This window comes from Suricata suricatta, chromosome 17, assembly GCF_006229205.1.
Source record: "Suricata suricatta isolate VVHF042 chromosome 17, meerkat_22Aug2017_6uvM2_HiC, whole genome shotgun sequence".
In the NCBI taxonomy this organism is placed as follows: domain Eukaryota; kingdom Metazoa; phylum Chordata; class Mammalia; order Carnivora; family Herpestidae; genus Suricata; species Suricata suricatta.
The window spans coordinates 15,173,124-15,184,905 of record NC_043716.1 but is presented as its reverse complement, the minus strand read 5'-3'; the positions used below and the strand labels follow the sequence as shown (position 1 = coordinate 15,184,905).

The following is an 11,782-nucleotide window of genomic DNA, read 5'->3' as shown; positions in this document are numbered from 1 at the left end:
GGGCTCGAACCCACGAACGTGAGATCTGGCCTAAGCTGAAGTCGGAGGCTTAACCGACTGAGCCACCCAGGTGCCCCCATGGTTGCATTTCTATACACCAATAACAAAACAGCAGAAAGAGAAATGAAGGAATCGATCCCATTTACAATTGCACTGAAAACCATAAAATACATAGGGATAAACCTAACCAAAGAGGTAAGAGATCAGTACACTAAAAATAATAGAAAGCTTATGAAAGAAATTAAAGATACTAAGAAGTGTAGAAATTTTCAAGGCTTATGGGTCAGAAGAGAAAATATTGTTAAAATGTCAATACTACCCAAAGCAATCTACACATTCGATACAATCTCTACCAAATTAATGCCAGAATTCTTCACAGAGGTAGAACAACAATCCTAAAATTTGTATCGATTGCAAAGACCCATGGGGACAGAGTTTTGGTGAGGGTGAGGGTTCCATCCAGGGGGAGTCATCAGAGCAGAAGGGGCACCAGTCCTGTGACCTCGCTGGAGGGTTTAAGTGAAGGGGCCCACGCGGGCACAGGTCAGCTGTAGGATTTGGCAAAGCAGTCAGGCCCAGGGTCAGAATAGGTTTAGGTGTAGGGTTAGAGCAAGGATCAGGGTCAGAGCTCAGGAGACTTCAGGCGCTGAACCCTCAGAAGTGAGGTTACCTCCCCAGTGGGTGAATGGAGGACGCATGGGAGGCTGGCAGCCAGCCTTCGGCCTCAGCTTCACAGGCGGCCTCCTCTTTGTTCTAGGGTAAAAGGGGGCCTCCGGAGCTCCCTCAAGCAGCTACATCTGGGCTGTGGAAATGGCATGGGAACTTTTCATGTGTCACACCCAGTTACCCCCGCACTGCTACTGGGCCCTGGGTCCTTGATTTTCTCAGACCCAGGACTCGGGACCCCATGGGAAGGGAGACTTGGCTAGGGTTCAGTTTCCATCTTGGGGAGTCACCAGGGGAGAAGTGACACCAGTCTCTTGATATCCCTGGAGGGCTGATATGAGGGCTTGCCATGTGCAGACTGGCTCAGGTGTATGGTTGCAGAGGGAGGGGGGCTCAGGGGTAGGTCTAGGGTTAGATATTTGGAGAGTTGGTGTGAGAGTTAGAGTATGATCCGCGGATGTTCCATGAATGGATCCTCTAGTAGTGTAGTGTACGACCCAGAGGGCTGATTTCATGGGGCATGGGAGTGTGCTGGCCAGCGATGGCATTTGGGTTCAAGGTCCAGCCTCCTCTTTGGGTTATGGTACAGGGGGGCCTCCAGCACCCACTTGCACAGCTCCATCCATGCTGTGGAAATGGAATTGGGATGTTCCATTTTCCATAGCAAATCACCATGCATCACTTTGGACCCTGGGTCCATGCCTTTCACAGATTCAAGGATCTGGGCCTCATGGGGACACAGCTTTGGCTAGGGTTAGGGTTCCATTCAGGGGAGTTGGTAGGGCAGATGTGACACCAGTCTCATGATCCCTCTGGAGGACTGTATGCTGGAAATAGCATTATGACCTTCCGTATTCCAGGCTGAGTCCCCCTGAACAAGTTCTTGGTCCCAGGTCTGTGCTTTTCTCAGACCCAGGACTTGGGGCCCCATGGGAAAAGAACCTTAGTAAAACCAGTGTCACTTTTGCACTGTAGACTCCCCTAGAAGAAGCTCTAACACTACCAAGGTCATAATGCCATTTCTGAAGCATCGATGGAATCACATGTGAAAGTTAAAAAGGCACTCATGTACCCTAGACTAATGGTGCATAAGTGACCCCTAAACCCAAATGCTAAGCCTGCCTGCACTTTGCTAGGGTCTGCAAACCCAGCCCTCTAGGTCGACAACTGCACTGCTAAAATGTGTATTTCTGGAGCTACATGGAATCATACTTTAACCCTAATCCCAACCCTATACCTAACACTAACCCTAGACCTAGCCCTAGCCCTAAGGCACAACACAATCCTACACCTGAGCCAACCTCTCAAATGGGCACTCACTTCAGCCCTCCAGGGATATCACAGGACTGGTGTCGCTTCTGCCCTGGTGACTCCCCAGATTGGAACCCGAACCCTAGCCAAGGCTCTGTCCCCATGGGGCCCTGATCTGTGAAAAGCATGGCCCTGGAGCCCAAAGTGGTGCATGTTGATTCACCTTGGAAAATGGAACATCCCAATTCCATTCCCACAGCACGGATGGAGCTGCACAAGTTGGCACTGGAAGCCCCCCTGTACCATAGCCAAAGAGGAGGCTAGCCCTTGAACCCAAACGCTAAGGCTAGCCGGCACCCTCCCATGTGCCATGAAATCAGCCCTCTGGGTGGGCCACTACACTGCTGGAGAAGCGGTTCATGGAGCATCCAGGGATCCTACTATAACACTCACACCAAACCTCCACATGAATCTAACCCTAGACATACCCCTGAGCCCCTTGGCAATCGTACTCCCGAGCCAGCCCACACATGGCAAGCCCTCATATCAGACCTCCAGGGAGATCATGGGACTGGTGTCGCTTCTGCCCTGGTGACTCCCCAGATTGGAACCTGAACCCTAGCCAAGGCTCCCTTCCCATGGGATCCCAATTCCTGGGTCTCAGAAAAGCAAGAACCCAGGGCCCTGTAGCAGTGTGGGGTGACTGGGCGTGGCACATGGAAGGTCAACATGCCATTTCCACAGCCTGGACAAGAGCTGTACGATGGATCTCTGGAGGCCCCCCTGCACCCTAGAACAAAGAGGAGGCTGACCTTTGAGGCCAAGGCCAAAGACTGGCTGCCCGCCTCCCATGTGACCTCCATTCACCTGTTGGGGAGGCAACCTCACTTCTGGAGGTTCAAGGCCTAATGTTACCTGGGCTCGTACCCTAACCCTCACTCTAACCCTACACCTAAACCTATCCTGACCTCTGGCCCGTTCTCTCAGCAAAATCCTACAGCTGACCCGTGTGCGCACATGCCCCTTCATTAAGCCCTCCAAGGATATCACAGGACTGCTGCCCTTTCGCTCAGACAATGCCTCTGAGACTGAATGCTCACTCTCCCCAAGGCTCTGTCCCCCTCTGGACCCAAGTCCTAGGTTCAAGAACACCACAGACACGGATCCAAGAAGTGGTTCAGGCATTATCAGTGTGGAATGTCGAACATAGCCAGGATATTTGCAAAGCCCAGTGACAGATAATGACGGGGGACCTGAGGACCCACCATTGCTGGGCCCACAGAGGAAGGTGGCCCTTGAACTCAAATGCTTTGCCTGGCAGGCGCCTTCCTACCTGCCCTCAACTCCACCCTCTGGCTGGACCAATGCACTTCTGGAGGAACTGCTTCTGGAGGTCCAGGGATCTTACTCTAACCCTATCCTCAAGCCTCTACTTAAACCTGACCCTAGGCATACCCCTGATGCACATCGCTCCCTAAACCTGAAATGGCCTTGTGCATGGTCCCTTACTTCAGCCCTCCAGGGAGGTCACCTGACTGCTGTCGCTTCTACCCTGGTGACTCCCCCAGATGAAACCATAACCCTACCCAAAGTTCCCATCCCATGGTGTGCCGAGACCTGTGTCTAAGAGAGCACACACCTGGGGTCAAGAAGTTATGGCATGGAGAACATCACACCATTTCCACAGCCCAGATGGAGCTGCAGAAGAGGGTTCCAGAAGCCACCCTTATACTAGGCCAAAGAGGAGGACGGCATTTGAAGGCAAGGCCACAGGCTGGCTGCCAACTTCCCATGGGCCCTCCAGTCAGCCCTCTGGGGACAGAACTGTATAGCTCAGTGTTTAGCACCTGGAGACTCCTGGGCTCTTATCTTAACCCGAAAACTAACTCTTGGGGACCCGAGTCCGAGGTCTGAGAACACCACGGACAGAGGACCCTCAGTAACACTGCAGGCTTCATCAGCATGGAACGTGGAAAATCACCATGACATTTGCAAGGCCTGGCAACAGCTGCAGGACATGTGTACTGCTGCTCCATGGTAGCTGGGCCCACAGAGGAGGCTGACCCTTGAACCCAAATCCTAAGCCTGGCTGACACCTTCCCACACGCCCTACACTCACCAATCTCGTTGGACCACTGCACTGCTGGGGGCTCCATTCCAGGAGAGTCTGGGGATTGTCCTCTACCTCTTACCACAACCCTCCACCTAAACCTTACCCTAGCCCTACCCCTGTGGCTCAACATAAACCTAGACATGTGGGAGACCCATCCTCGGGCCTTCATGTAGTACTCCAGGACCCATGTAGCTTCTTCCCTGATGACTCCCCTAGACGGTACCCTAACCCTAGGTAAGGCTCCCTCACCATGGGGTCCTGAGTTCTGCGTCTGAGGAAAGCTGGGCCAGGGGCCTAGAAAAGGTGCAGGGTGTCTTGGTGTGGCACATGCAAAACCACCATGCCATTTCTACAGGTCTGACGGAGTTGCACGAAGGGGCTCCGAAGGTCCAACTGTACACTAGCCCAAAAAGGAGGCTGGCCGTTGAAGCCAAGGCTGAAGGCTTGCCACCAGCCTTGCATGCACCCTCCACTCAGTCCTCTGGGGAGACCACCACACCACTGAGGTTTCAGTGCCTGGAGCCTCCTATCTCTGAGCCTAACCCTCACACTAACTTTGCACCTAACACTGACCTGAACCCTTTCAGGAACTCTGGCAGAACCCTACAGCTGAAGAGCACCCGTGCCTTAGCCCTCACTTCAGCCCTCCAAAGAAATCATGGGACCGTCCTGCCTTGGCCCTGGCGATACCCCTGGCAGAACCTTAAGCCTATACAAGGCTCCCTCACCATGAGTCTTCGGTCTGTGGAAAGCCAGATGCGGGGCCCAGAAACAGTGCGGGATGACATGTGGCACATGGAACCTCACCATGCCATTTACACAGCACGGAAGGAGCTGCACGAGGGGTCTCCTGAGGCACCCCTGTATCCTAGCCTAAAGTGGAGGCCGGCCATTGAAGCCAAGGCCGAAGACTGGCCCCCTTCTTCCCATGACCCCTGATCCTAATACTAACATACATGTAATCCTACCATGACCCCTAGCTCAACCTCTCAGCGAAAGCCTTCAGCCGAGCTGAGCCTGCATGCTCACCCTCACTTCAGCCCTACAGTAAGATGATGGAACTGGCACCACTTCACCCCTGACGACTCCACTGGATGTAACCCAAACCTCAGCCAAGTCTCTGTCTCCACAGGGACCCAAGTCCTAGGTTCTAGAACACCAAACAGATGGTGTCCAGAATCATTGCAGGCTTCATCACCATGGAATGTGGCACATCACCATGACATTCAAATGCCCAGTGACCGTGGTACCACGGATGTCCTGAGGCCACACCTTAGCAGGGCCCAAAGACGAGGCTAGCCTTTGAAACCAAAGCTAAGCTTGACCTACACCTTCAAATTCGCCTTCAATTAAGCCCTCTCGGTAGACCACAGCACTGCTGGGAGATCCGTTCCTGGAGCATCTGGGGATTGTACTCTACCCCTAAACCCAACCCTTGACCTAATCCTAACTGTAGGCCTACCACTGAGGCTCACGGCAATCCTGCACCAGAGCCAGCTTCTGATTGGGCCCTCACTTCAGCCCTCCATGGAGATCATGGGAATGGTGTCATTTCTGCCCCAGCTACTCCCATGGATAGAATCCTAACCCAGTTAAGGCTCCCTGCCCATGGGGATCCAAGTACTGGGTCTGAGGTAAGCAAGAATCCTGGTCCGGGGATACTTGGGGTGGCACATGAAGCATTACCATGCCCTTTCCACTTCTTGGTTGGAGCTGCACGAGGGGGCTCCAGAGCCCCGCCTGGACACAAGCCCAAAGAGGAGGTCAGCCTTTAATGCCAAGGCTGATGGCTGGTCGCCAGTCTCCCTTGTGCACTCCTCTGAGGAGACCTCTGAACCACTGTGGATTCAGCGCATGGAGCAACATGGGCTCTGACCCTGTCTCTAACCCTCACCCTACAACTAACCCAACCTCTCAGGAAAACCCTTCACCTGACCCGTGCCTACACAGTCCCTCTCACTGAAGCCATCCAGGGAGATCAAGGAACTGGCTCCAATTCAACCCTGATGACTCCACCAGATGGAAACCAATCCATAGTCATGTGTATGTCCCCATCAGGACCCAAGTCCTAGGTATGAGAACACCAGGGACATGGGGCCAAGGGACGGTATGGGCAACATCAGCATGGAACATGGAACATCACCATGGCATTCACAAAGCCTGGCGACACCTCAGGGGTGTCCTGAGGCCCCACGGTAACTGGGCCCTTGAACATATAGGACAATTTCCCTTGAAATAAATGCTATGCCTGGCCAGCACTTTCCCCCACGCTCTCAACTCAGCCCTCTGGTGAACCACTGCAATGCTAGGAGATCCGGGTGAACCACTGCAATGCTAGGAGATCCGTTCCTGGAGTGTCTTGTGGTCTTACTCTAATTCTAACCCCATCCCTACACCTAGCCCTAATCCTAGTCCTACCTGGAAGGCTCACCTCAACTCTACACCTAAGCCGGCCCTGCTCCTGGGTGCTCATTTCAGCCCTTGAAGGAGATCACGGGACTGGGGTTGCTCCTGCCCTGGCGACTCCCAACCTTATCCTAGCCAAATTTCACTAACCATGAGGAGACGATTCCTGGCTCTGAGGAAAATATGAACCCGGAGCCCAAAAGTGGTGCAGGGTGACTCAACATTACACATGAGCCATCACCATGCCATTTCCACATCCTGCAAGGAGCTGCACAAGGGGGTTCCGGTGTCCTCCCTGTACACTAACCCAGAGAGGAGGCCAGCCTTTGAAGCCATCGCCGATGGCTGGCTGCTGGCCTCCCAGGCAGCCTCCACTCAGCTCTCTGGGGAGAGCACCTCACTGTTGAGATTCAGTGCCTGGAGCCTCCTAAATGTAACCCTGCACCCAGCCCTAACCCGATCCCTGGCCCGAACTCTGGCAGAACCCTACACTTGACCCGTGCCCACGCCCTCACTTCAGCCCTCCAGGAGATCATGGGACTGGTGCCTCCTCAACTCTAGCCACCTCACTGGATGGAGCCCTATCCCTAGCCATGGCTCTGTACCCAAGTCCTCCATCTGAGAACACCATGGACATGGGGCCTAGAAACATTGTAGGCATCATCAGCATGGAACATTGAACATCACCATTACATTCACAAAGCCTGGAGACTGCTGCACAATGGGTGTCCTGAGACCCCACCATAGCCGGCCCACAGAGGAGGCTGGTCCTTGGACCCAAAGCTAAGCCTGGCTGGTACTTTCCTACACACCCTCAAGTCAGCCCTTTGGGTGAACCACAGCACTTCTGGGGGATCCATTACTGGAATATCAGCAAATCGTACTCTAACACTTCCACCTAACCCTACCTTAGTCCTACCATGGGGCTCATCATGAACCTAAACCCAAGGCAGACCCATGCATGGGCCCTCACTTCAGCACTCCAGGACTGGTGTTGTTTCTGCCCTGGTGACTCAACAGGACAGAACCCGACCCTAGCAAAGCCTCTGTCCCCATAGGCTCCGAGTCCTGGGTCTGAGAAAAGCATGGACCCGGGGCCCAGAAGTGGTGCAGGATACCTCAGAGTGGCCCAAAGAACATGAACATTCCATTTCATAGCCAGAGTGGAGCTGCACAAGGGGGTTCCAGAGGCCCCCCTGTACCCAAGACCATAGTGGGCAGGCCGTTGAACCCACATGCTAAGCCTTGCTAGCACATTCTCATGAACCTTCCACTTAGCCCTCTAGGTGGACCACTGCACTGGGGGCAGATCCATTCCTGGATCATCTTAAGGCCTTACTCTAACCCTAATCCCAACCCTACCCCTAAACCTCACCTTAGTTCTATCCCTATGGCTCAGGACAACACTACACCTGAGCCAGCCCTCACATGGGCCCTCACTTCAGCTTGCTAGGAAGATCACGAACTGGTGTTGTTTCTGCCCTGTCGACTCCCCAGGACAGAACCCTAACTCTAGCCATGGCCATCTCCCCATGGGGTCCCATGTCCTTGGTCTGAGGAAAGCCAGACCTGGGGGCCAGGAGCATTTACGAATGAGTCAGCATGGCACATGGTACATCCAAATGCCATTTCTACAACTTTTGCAGGAAGGAGCTGCAACAGGTGGCTCCAGAGGTCCCCTCCCCCCCACCCCATGACCTAGCCCAAAGTGGAGGCTAGCCTTTGAAGCCAAGGTCGAAGGCTGGCCACCATACTTTCATGCTCCCTTTATTTAACCCTCCTAAGAGACCACCAGACTGTTGGGGTTTCAGCACCAGGAGCCCTCTGGGCTCTGATACTAACACTAATCTACGCCTAACCTTAACTCGATCCTTAGACCGTACTCTCAGCAGAACACTTAAGCTTACCTGTGCCCATCGAAATGCCTTCACTTCTGCCCTCCAGGGAGCTGATGGAACTAGTGCCTCACCAGCCCTGGCAGCTCCCCTGGAGAGAATCCTATCCTTAGCCTAGGCTTTGTCCCCATAGGGACCAGGGTCCTAAGTCTGAGAACACCTCATAAAAGGGCCCAAAAGTGATGCAGGTTTCATCAGCATGGAACATGGAACATCACCATGCCATATCCAATACCGAGTGACAGGCGCATGACACGTTTCCTGAGGCGGCACAGTAGCTGGCCCCACAGAGGATGCTGGCCCTTGAACGCAAAGCTAAGCCTCACCTGCACCGACCCTGGCACCCTAAACTCAGCCCTCTAAGTGGCCCAATGCACTGCTGGGTGATCCGTTCCTGGAGTGTGACGGCAACCCTACCCCTGAACCGGCCCCACACATGGGCCTTCACTTCATTACTCCAGGAATCACAGGATAGGTTTCATTTCTGCCTGGCAACTCCAGTGGATGGAACCTTAACTCTGGCCAAGGATATGTCCCCATGGGGCCCCGAGTTCTGGGTCTGAGAAAGCACAGCCTCATGGCCCAGAATCAGTGCAGGATGACATGGCATGGCACATGAAACATCACCATGCATTTCCACAGCCCAGAAGCAGCAACACGAAGGGGCTCCAGAGGCACCCCTTTACCCAAGCCCAAAGAGGAGCCCAACTCTTGAACACAAATGCTAAGCCTAGCTGGAAACTTCCCATGTGCCTTTACTCAGCACTATGGGTGGACCACTGCACTGCTGGCGGATCTGTTCCTGGAGCATCCTGGGATCTTAGTGTAACCCTAAACCCAACCCTATAACAACCCTAACCCTAGCACTACCACAAAGCCTCTGCAATCCTCCATGTGAGCTGTCCCCGTGCATGATTCCTCACTTCCTCTCTCCAGTGGGTCACAGGAATGCTACTGCTTCTGCCCTGGGACCTGCCCTAGATGGAACTCTAACCCTAGCCAAGGTTTAGTCCCTATGTCTCTGAGTCCTGGGTCTTAGAAAACCATGGATCTGGGACCCAGAGGCAGTGCAGGATGAATCGGCATGGTACAGGAAACAACCATGCCATTTCCACAACCCTAATGGAGCTGCAAGAGAAGTTTCTGGGGGCCCCACTGCACCACAAGCCAATGCAGAGGATTTGGACTTACCAGTCGAGTCCAACATTGCTTATGGATCCAAGAGACTTGATCCATGCCGTACGTACTCTACACGGATGCTGCAGTCGGGGGGGGGGAGTCATATTGGGGTGGATGGTGGTTTTCTCAACATTTAGTGCAGGGCTATGAACAGCTGGCAGTGGCAAGGGTGGCATTGGTGTTCTTTCCTCTTCCATAAAGAGTTACAAAACATCCATTTTGTGGGAGCAAAGCAGTAGCTTGGCTGCTCTGGAATCCCTCAGTCCTTCAGTTGCCCTTCCAGGCTTCCCAGCAAAAAAGAAGGCAAGATGTCAGAAGGTACTTGGGAAACTGAAGATGAGAATGACGAGCCAATTGAAATGCCATCAGAAGATTATGGGACAGTACTGCTGTCCATGGTTACAGCCAAGTTTTAGGGAGGATGTGCGGGGGACCAGCCCATGCACCCCAGTCAAAAGGTCCCGAGTAGGGGGTTGGTGTCGGTGCAATATCTATAAGAAAGAAGACAGACAACGACAGACAAGACAGACAATGGGCATGGTGGGAAAAAGCCACGTTTTACTTAGATGGCCAGGGTCTTATATAACCATGGATGATTACATCAATCATTTCTTTAATGGTTACATGGTTCAAGGTTTTTGAAGTGAAGACATGCTCCGGAAAGGGTCATGTTTAACAAGACAGGTGTAAATATCAGGAAGTCATTTCAAGAGAGGGATTCCCTAATAATAGTCTGGCTCCAAGCAGAAGATAAGCCTGAAGAATTCTATGAGGATATTTACATTTCTTAAGACCCCTCATCAGTTATGCATGGGCAAGTAGCACAGGCAAATCTTTTGGCAGAGGTCTTGGTTTACTCCCAACAGCAGACAAAGAGCTAAACAGCAAAGTAAGGGGAGGGCTAGCACCACTGACCGAACCAAGTTGATTCAAAGCCTAAAAGTATATGTCTCTTTACAAAGCAATGAGAAAATCACAGACAGGATGAATAGAAGCCACATGTGCGGCCCAGGAGGCCAAATATTGTTGGAGGGTTATTTTGCCTTCTGGGCCCCAACAAGGATGCGTGATGTGCACTAGGAATCCAGTGTCTTCGTGTATGAGACGTGTCAGGCTGAAAGAAGAAATTCTGCATATCCTGATGGAGGCTGGCTGGGGAAATCTGATATGTCTTTTCAGGAATCCCCAACATCACAAAAGGATAATAGAACCGATGCCTACATCAGAAGTGAATGTGGAAAGAGACAACAAGGACATGGCTGATTTAAAACTTTTTAATGTTCATTTTTGAGAGAGAGTGAGAGAGAGCGAAAGCAAGAGACTGAATACAAGTGGAGAAGAGGCAGTGTGAGAGAGAGACAGAGGTTCTGAAGTTGGGTCAAAGTTCCAAGATGACAGCATTTAGACCAAGGAAGTACTCAAACTAGCATAGGACTGGTGTTGCTTCTGCCGGGGCAAGTCCCCTGAACTAAACCCTAACCCTAGCCAAGGCTCTGTCACCATGGCACTGGAGGCCGAAGAATGAGAAAGTATAGATTCTGAGCCCAGAAGCAGTACAGATGACTTGCCATAGCTCATGGAACATAACTATTCCATTTCCACAGATGGGATGCAGCTGCACGAGGGGGCTCTGGAGACCCCCTGTACCCAAGCCTAAAGAGGAGGCTGACCAAAAGCTAGGTTCAGCTGGCACTTTGCCATGTTCCCTCAATTCAGCCCTGTGGATGGACCACTGCACTGCTGGGGGATCCATTTCTAGAGGGTCCTGGGATCTTACTCTAACCCTATCCCCAACCCTACACCTGCACTGAAACCCAGCCCTTCCTCTCTGGCTCACCACAAACCTACCACCGAGATAGCCCAGTCCTGGAGCTCGCTCTTCAGCCCTCCAGGGAGATCACAGTACTGGTGCCGCTTCAGATCAGGCGACTCCCCTGGACAGAACCTGAAGGCCAGCCAAGGATCTGTCCCCATGTGGATCTGAGGTCTTGGTTCTAGAATACCAGAAGTGATGCTGGCTTCAACAGCATGGACCGTGGAACATCACCCTGATGTTGCAACACCCAGTGACAGTTGCATGACTGATGTCCTGAGGCCCCACTGTTGCCGGGCCCACAGAGGAGGCTGGCCCTTGAATCCAAAGCTATGCCTGGGTATCACCTTCCCATGCACTCTCAACTCAGCCCTATCTGTAGAATATTGCAATGCTGATGGAACCTTTCCTGGAAGGTCTAGTGTTCGTACTCTAACCCTAATCCCAACCATACACCTA

At 52.7% G+C, this 11,782-nt stretch overlaps 1 long non-coding RNA gene across 1 annotated transcript; it reads left to right on the top strand.

The window, feature by feature from the left end:
- The first annotated feature begins 5,293 nt into the window (after window positions 1-5,293).
- On the top strand, window positions 5,294-6,288 carry LOC115281393. Its single transcript, XR_003904279.1, has 2 exons — window positions 5,294-5,664; window positions 5,949-6,288. It is a non-coding gene; the product is annotated as an uncharacterized LOC115281393 (long non-coding RNA).
- Window positions 6,289-11,782: the final 5,494 nt, after the last annotated feature.